Source organism: Rhinopithecus roxellana, chromosome 8 (genome assembly GCF_007565055.1).
Source record: "Rhinopithecus roxellana isolate Shanxi Qingling chromosome 8, ASM756505v1, whole genome shotgun sequence".
Taxonomy (NCBI): Eukaryota; Metazoa; Chordata; class Mammalia; order Primates; family Cercopithecidae; genus Rhinopithecus; species Rhinopithecus roxellana.
The window spans coordinates 121,191,159-121,200,025 of NC_044556.1; the positions used below are offsets into that span (position 1 = coordinate 121,191,159).

Below are 8,867 nucleotides of genomic sequence, written 5' to 3' on the forward strand. Positions count from 1 at the left end.
AAACAGACTTTCAACTAATTCCTCTGTCATGTCCCATTACCAACATCTTTGCAGTTCCTGATGCCTCCAGTCACTCACTAAGGTATCTTAAAATCATGTGGTATGCATTCACTTTTTTCATGTTGGCATCCCATTTGCAGGCCCTTGGTGTTAGCTTTCTCTTTTCTGATAATTCATCAACTCACTTCTCACCTTCAAATAGTGTGTTGACAATTCTTCTCTACTGTAATCTCAATCTCTTACTTCATTTATCCTCTAAGTTTATGTCTTTTAAAAATACTCTTATTTTAGTGAGATTTCAAGAGGAAGCAGAATGGTGCTGGGAAAATTGGCTAGCCATAAGTAGAAAGCTGAAACTGGATCCTTTCCTTACTTCTTATACAAAAATTAATTCAAGATGGATTAGAGACTTAAATGTTAGACCTAATACCATAGAAACCCTAGAGGAAAACCTAGGTAATACCATTCAGGACATAGGCATGGGCAAGGACTTCATGTCTAAAACACCAAAAGCAATGGCAACAAAAGCCAAAATTGACAAATGGGATCTAATTAAACTAAAGAGCTTCTGCACAGCAAAAAAACAACTATCATCAGAGTGAACAGGCAACCTACAGAATGGGAGAAAATTTTTGCAATCTATTCATCTGACAAAGGGCTAATATCCAGAACCTACAAAGAACTCAAACATATTTACAAGAAAAAAACAAACAACCCCATCAAAAAGTGGGCAAATCAACCCCATCAAACAACCTCATCAAAAAGTGGGCAAATATCCCAAAAAGTGGGATATGAACAGACATTTCTCAAAAGAAGGCATTCATACAGCCAACAGACACATGAAAAAATGCTCATCATCACTGGCCATCAGAAAAATGCAAATCAAAACCACAATGAGATACCATCTCACACCAGTTAGAATGGCAATCATTAAAAAGTCAGGAAACAACACGTGCTGGAGAGGATGTGGAGAAATAGGAACACTTTTACACTGTTGGTGGGATTGTAAACTAGTTCACCCATTGTAGAAAATAGTATGGCGATTCCTCAAGAATCTAGAACTAGAAATACCATTTGACTCAGCCATCCCATTACTGGGTATATACCCAAAGGATTATAAATCATGCTGCTATGAAGACACATGCACATGTATGTTTATTGTTGCACTATTCACAATAGCAAAGACTTGGAATCAGCCCAAATGTCCATCAGTGACAGACTGGATTAAGAAAATGTGGCACATATACATCATGGAATACTATGCAGCCATAAAAAAGGATGAGTTCGTGTCCTTTGTAGGGACATGGATACAGCTGGAAACCATCATTCTCAGCAAACTATGGCAAGAACAGAAAACCAAACACCGCATGTTCTCACTCATAGGTGGGAACTGAACAATGAGATCACTTGGACACAGGAAGGGGAACATCACACACTGGGGCCTATTGTGGGGAGGTGGGAGGGGGGAAGGATGGGCATTGGGAGTTATACCTGATGTAAATCACGAGTTGATAGTTGCTGACAAGTTGATGGGTGCAGCACACCAACATGGCACATGTATACATATGTAACAAACCTGCACAGTGTGCACATGTACACTAGAACTTAAACTATAATAAAATAAAATAAAAAAGATTAAAAAAAAGAAAATATCTTACTTTGACTCCCAGCCGCTACCTGCCTAAACACTGCCCTCTTCTTTTCAGTTCCCACCCTCTGATCCTCTCAAGTGTCCACTCTTACTGATTTCTGCAATATTTTTCCTAATTTATTTATGTAGATAAGAGAAAATTAAAATGTATTTTACTTTTTACACAAAGCATAGCATTGAGTATATACTGTTCTGTATCTTGCTTATTTAATAATATACCTTGACAACTAATATATAGAGGGCTGTGTCATTCTTTTCAAAGCTACGTGTTATTCAGTCGTAGAGATATACCATAAGATATGTGACCAATATTCTATCGATGGACATTTTGTTAGTTTTTGGACAGTTGACAGAAAATTCCCTTCTGCTCTCTGAAGATTTGCTAAAAATCTACTGACAAAAGGCATAGTAACAGAAGAAAATGTACACAAATTTATTAACTTCCACAGGAGTGGGGGTAAAAATCACATAATGTTCATCCCAGCATGTAATGGAGTACAGATGCTTGTATACCCTTTTCTTAGGTGACAGGGAGATGAGAAAGTGTGGATTTTAGGGTGACTATGAAATGATCTCTAGGGGGACCCAGTGGGCTTGAAGAACATCCAATGGCCTGGAATAAAGTATGTTGGGCCCACGGTGCAAACAATGGCTTATGACAAATCTGTCTAGGTGTGTTGACAGACTTCTGTCTTTCTTCCTGCAGTATGAGTTCAGTTAATGAAAACTCAGGGAAGGGACCAAAGGTAATTGATTTCTTCTTTGGCAAGTCTAGACTTTAGGCAGATAAGGCAACTGCAGAGAACAACTTCACCCTATTTTTTGGGAGAGCTTTGGGGGATACAGAGGATTGAGATACAGGAAGAGAGGGAAGGTCAGAGAGATCCTAAGTCGTCGTCTTCAGTTCAGCATGTTAAAGTGCCATATTTTGGGGTATTGGTTTCTAAGTCCCAACATTTTCAATCTTATTATTTTGCTTCAATGAATAACCTCAGACATGAACCAGTTCACACACATTCAACTGTATTTGTAAAAAGCAAATATTTCATTTAGGAATAAAAACTGGTGTTTTACCAAAACTATCATCACGCAGACCCGGTAAAATGTTGAGCCTTGTTTTTGTTTTGTTTTGTTTTTTCATAAATCTGGAGCTAAACCAATGTATGCTTAAAACCAGTTTTTTAGTAACTTCTGTGAGTTTGTTTACTTATAATTTAACCTCCAGGAGACCAAAGTAGAATTGAGAACACAGCTAAAGAAATATGCAGGAAGTCCTCCGAGAGAAAAGAATGGGGTAGAACGATATCAGCCTTGGCAGCACAGTATGCACCAACTGTTGGAGTCACCCACGTGGTGCTGAGGCTTTCTAACTCCAACTTTGGGATATCTCTACTGTCATTCTAACAGTCTACCCGTTTTTTGTTTTGCTTCACTTTGTTTGTTTTGTAGAGATAGACTCTCACTATGTTGCCCAGGGTGGTCTCAAACTCCTGAACTCAAGCAATCCTGCTGCCTAAGCCTCTGAAAGTGCTAGAATTACAGGCATGAGCCACCATGTCTGGTGTACTGTTATTCTATTATATTCTCATTCTATTAACCTATTATTATATTCTGCCCTGACCATAGAGACCAAAGATCTTCTTCTTTATGAGAATGGATTTTCCCTGGAGAACATTAAATTCTCATTATCAACAGAATGGAGAATGGGATAATCCTCCGGCAGCACATGAGGTGGACATTGGTGAACTTGGTTTCTGCGTTTTGCAGGCAATTTGGTCTTCACTTCAAGGTTAGTGCCTCCTAGAAGCTAAGGGAAAAGTTGGTGAGGGACTCTAAGGTCTAAGTTAAGTATATGGGCTATAAAAGAAGCCAATTCTGGGCTGGGCCCTGTGGCTCATGCCTGTAATCCCAGCACTTTGGGAGGCTGAGGAAGATGGATCACCTGAGGTCAGGAGTTCGAGACCAGCCTGGCCTACATGGTGAAACCTGCCTCTACTAAAAATACAGAAATCAGCTGGGAGTGGTGGCATGCACCTGCATCTCCAGCTACTCACGAGGCTGAGGCAGGAGAATCACTTGAAACTTGGAGGCCGAGGTTGCAGTGAGCCAAGTTCATGCCCTTACATTCCAGCCTGGGCAACAGAGCAAGACTTCATCCCAAAAAAAAAAAAAAAAAAAAAAAAAAAAAAAAAAAAAAAAAAAAAAAAAAAAAAAAAAAAAAAGCAGCAGCAGCAACCAATTCTGGCCAGGCACAGTAATCCGAACACTGAAGCAGAAGGGTCGCTTGACACCAGGAGTTCAAGACCAGCCTGGGCAACATGGGGAGACCTTGTATCTACAAATAATTTTTGTTTTAATTAGCCAGGCAGGATGGCATGTGCCTGTGGTCCTAGCTACTCAGGAAGCTGAGGTTGGAGGATCACTTGAGCCTAGGAGGTCAAGGCTGCAATAAGTTGTGATTGCACCACTGCACTCCAGCCCAGGTGACAGAGTCTTGTCTCCAAAAAAAAAAAAAAAGAGAGAGAGAGAGAGAAGTCATTCTATCAATTCTTGTATCAATTGTAAGTTACTCTCTGATTGTACTGCTATCTCCAAGTTTCTCTTAATTCATAGCATTGACTAGTAATCAAGGAAATGCAACTTAAAACCACAATAAAATATATTTTCACATCTTAAAATCAGCAAACAAATTATAAAAGTCTGACAATATCATGTATCAGATAGAATGAGAAGCAAAAAGAATCTTTCGCTGTTTCAGGGAGCATAAATGGGTACTAACGTTTTAGAAAACAATTTATCACCATCTAGTAATGTTGAGAATATGCATATTCTACAACCTAGCCATTCCACAGCTGGGCATGTACTCTGGAGAAGTAAACAAGTACAAGACTGGTACACAAGTAAACAAGTACAAGAATGTTTTTGGCCAGGCGCGGTGGCTCAAGCCTGTAATCCCAGCACTTTGGGAGGCCGAGACGGGCAGATCATGAGGTCAGGAGATCGAGACCATCCTGGCTAACATGGTGAAACCCCGTCTCTACTAAAAAATACAAAAAAATAGCCGGGCGAGGTGGTGGGCGCCTGTAGTCGCCTGTAGTTAATTAATTTAGTTAATTACTTGGATTAACATCCCACAACCTACTGAGGCAGGAGAATGGTGTAAACCCGGGAGGCGGAGCTTGCAGTGAGCTGAGATCCGGCCATTGCACTCCAGCCTGGGTGACAGAGTGAGACTCCATCTCAAAAAAATCTCAAAAAAAAAAAATAATAATAATAATAATATTTTTGTGTTGTTTGTATTATAAAAAAATGGAAAGAATATAAATACCAATGGGAAGGAACTACATGAATTATAGTATGTTTATATGAGGGACATTTTCAAATAATAAGAATAAAATAAAGTTGCTTAAATTAGAAAATAGATCTCACAAAAACAACTATGAAGAAAAAAGCAAGCTGAACAGCAATGCATATGCTTTAATAAATTGTTGTGATAATATAATGTCTTGAATCATATATATGACTTTGAATTTTCCTCTGTTAATTAGAACGTATTCTGGAGGCAAATACTCCTGCTCCCAATCCCCATGCTGGGAGGTGATGGGTGGAAGCATGAAGGAAGAAAAATAATCCCAGCTGTTACATAAGCTCTCATTTAGTTAATTACTTGGATTAACATCCCACAACCTACTCCTCTTCCCACACATGCTTCCTCTGAGTTCGTTTGATACAGTGATTAAGAGCATGTCGTGCATAGATGGCCTAGATTTAAAGCCCTTCTTGTGTTTTCAGCATTTTACTTAATTATTCTGGGTATCAACTTTCTCACTGAAAAAAATGTAGTTAACAAGATTTATTTTTCATTAACATTGTGGTAATAACCAACTTAATCTAGGTAAAACTTAGTACCTGGTAAATAAGTACTACCTAAATGGTAGTGATTATGGAGCCTCTCTGGTAAGTAGGAGTAGGTTGTGGGATGTTAATCCAAGTAATTAACTAAGTGATTATGGAGTTTCTACTGGTAAGAATACCTCCCATCTCTGCTCCAGGCTTCTCTCATCTGTTCTGGTGCATGGTTTCTACTCTGGTTTTTCAAGATGCTCCCATGCAAATTCCGTATTTCAGAAATTTCACTGAAATCTAGTCCACGGGTAGGCGAAGACTTCTTAGATATGATACCAAAAGCACAAACAACATAAAAACAATAAAATGTACCTTATCAAAATTAAAACTTTTGTACTTCAGAGGAAACCATCAAGAAAGTTAAAAGACAATACCTTGAAAGACAGAAAATATTTACAACTCATTTATCTGATAAGAGAATTGTATATAGAATATATAAAGAATTCTCACAGCTCAGTAGGAACACGAAATGGGCAAAGGTTCTAAATAGATTTATCCAAAGAAAATATACAAATAGCCAATGGGTATATTAAAAGATGGTCAGTATCATTAGTCAGATGGTCAATAATAGGAAAATGCAAACAAAACCACAATGAGATACCACTTCATATCTACTAGAAGGAGTATAACCAAAAAGAGAGTTGGAGCGGATGTCAAGAAACTGGATCCCTCCTACATTACTGGTGAGAATAAAAATTGTTAAATGTGCTTTATAAACAGTTTGGCAGTTACTCAAAATGCCAAAGATAGAATTACCATATGACCCAGCAATTCCACTAAATATATACCCAAGAAAAATGAAAACATACTTCCACACAAAAACTTGTATACAAACTTAGATAAAAACATTATTCATGACAGCCAGAAAGTAGAAACAACCCAAATGTCTATCAGCTGATGACTGGATAAATAAAATATGGCATTCATATAATAAAATACTATTGAACAATAAAAACAATGAACCACTGATACATGCTGTACTATGTGTGAACCTTGGAAACGTTACACTGAGAGAATCCAGTTTAAAAAAAAATTGTATAATTTCATTTATATACAATTTCAGAATAGGCAAATCTATAGAGGTGGAAAGTAAATTGGTGGTTGACAAGGGCTGGGAGTGAGGGGAGCTTGAAGCAAAATGGTGAGAGACTGCTGACAGATACAGGAGTTTTTTTGGGGGGGGTTGGGGGGGTGATAAAAATGTTCTAATGTTGATTGTGATGATAATTGTACAACTCTGTGAATATACTCCAAACCACTGGATTTTACATTTCAAATTGATGTATTTTATAGTATATGAATTATATCACAATTGAACTGCTTTTTAAAAATCTGATGCACAGAACACTTCCCCTTTCTCAGCGCTGTCATGGATTTAGTCCTTTTGTATAACTTTCTTACCACTTTAATGAGATTTTTGAAAGGGGTAGCAAATGTGCTTGCTCAGTCCACTCTTGATTCAGAAGCTTTGGAGGGATTATTTTTAAAAAGAACTGTCCCAAAAATATACAGAGGACACACAGAAGTTATTGAACTATATACGTCACACAGGAAATGCAGATGAGTTCATACAAAAAAAAAAAAAAAAAGAAACTTGAGTCATGGGCGAGGGAAAAGAAAACCAGTTTGGTTTGTTATTTCTCTAAGGTGTAAGGCAACTTAATGAGAACTTGTTGGTTTGTTATTTCTCTAAGGCGTAAGGCAACTTAATGAGAGAACTTGTCCCCACAACTCTGTGCTTCTCAAAAAGTACAACATGGTTTTACGGAGTTTTCTGTTGCAATATGTAACAAAGTTAAAAATGAAGGAGGAGCCTTTCCTAACTCCACTGGCTGCGGCATCTGTGGGAAAAGTGTGGCTGAGTCTTCGAGGAGCCGCACCAACGGCCTCCGTGCTGTCCTACGAAAGCCTGGTCCACGCTGTGGCCAGAGCCGGAAGCGTGACAGCAATGACAGTTTTTTCCCCTGGATACAGCTAGACTTTGACTTCAGGTTGATGAGAAAAGAAAATCCAAAACTACACACATGGTGCTCCTGGAGATCATTAAAGAGGAAGGACTCCTGACACCATATCGAGGGTGGTTTCCAGTGATTTCCAGTCTCTGTTGCTCCAATTTTGTCTATTTCTACACTTTTAATAGCCTCAAAGCAGTGTGGGTCAAAGGTCAACGTTCTACCACTGGAAAAGATCTGGTAGTTGCGTTTGTTGCAGGAGTAGTTAACGTGTTGCTGACAACTCCACTCTGGGTGGTAAACACCAGACTGAAGCTGCAAGGGGCAAAATTTAGGAATGAAGACATTGTACCAATGAACTACAAAGGTATCATTGATGCTTTTCATCAGATCATTGGAGATGAAGGAATCTCGGCTTTATGGAATGGCACATTTCCCTCACTGCTGTTGGTCTTCAATCTTGCCATCCAGTTCATGTTTTATGAAGGTTTAAAACGGCAGCTTTTAAAGAAACGGATAAAGCTCTCTTCCTTGGGTGTGTTCATCATTGGTGCAGTAGCCAAAGCGACTGCCACCACGCTCACCTATCCCATGCAGACAGTACAGTCAATTCTGAGGTTTGGGCGTCATAGACTCAACCCAGAAAACAGAACATTGGGAAGTCTTCAGAATATTCTCTATCTTCTTCACCAAAGAGTAAGGCATTTTGGAATACTGGGACTCTACAAAGGCCTGGAAGCCAAACTGCTGCAGACAGTCCTCACTGCTGCTCTCATGTTCCTTGTTTATGAGAAACTGACAGCTGCCACCTTCACAGTTGTGGGGCTGCAGCGTGCACACAAACACTGAGATGCCTTCCCATGAAAAATTCCGAAGATTCTCAAGAGGGAGGTTTCCTCGTGAGTGAAGAGAAATGATTCTCCTTTGACTCTGGCTCCTGCTACCACAAATGTTACCCTCATTGGGTTGAAAAACATCCAAGGGTGAACAGGGAGTTTGGCCAACTGGACCTGTTGTCACCTTAATTGTCATGCTGACTGGTTGGATTTTGGGGTGGCAGTTGGACGAATATGAAAAAAAAATTGTTGAAAACCTAAAAATGAAAGTTTGAGTATTTATTGGTTTTCTTAAGAGAAATGGACTATTTTGCTCTCATGTGTAATATTTTCTATTTAAATTTTTCTTAAATATACCAGCTGTTTTCTTTCCCTGAACTCTCCCCTGGGTTCTAGGACAAATTTAATAACATGTAATTCTCCTCAAATACTTTTGTATGTCTCAGTGCTGGCGTTTTCCTCCCTAAAACTAACATTAGGGCTGTGCCATGGGCATGGCTTGACTTTTGTTGGGCTTTTGTT

General features: G+C 38.9%; 1 pseudogene across 1 annotated transcript; it reads left to right on the forward strand.

The window, feature by feature from the left end:
- The first annotated feature begins 7,409 nt into the window (after nucleotides 1-7,409).
- Nucleotides 7,410-8,363, forward strand: LOC104668557 (annotated as a pseudogene). Its single transcript, XR_004058849.1, has one exon. The product of XR_004058849.1 is annotated as a peroxisomal membrane protein PMP34 pseudogene (transcript).
- Nucleotides 8,364-8,867: the final 504 nt, after the last annotated feature.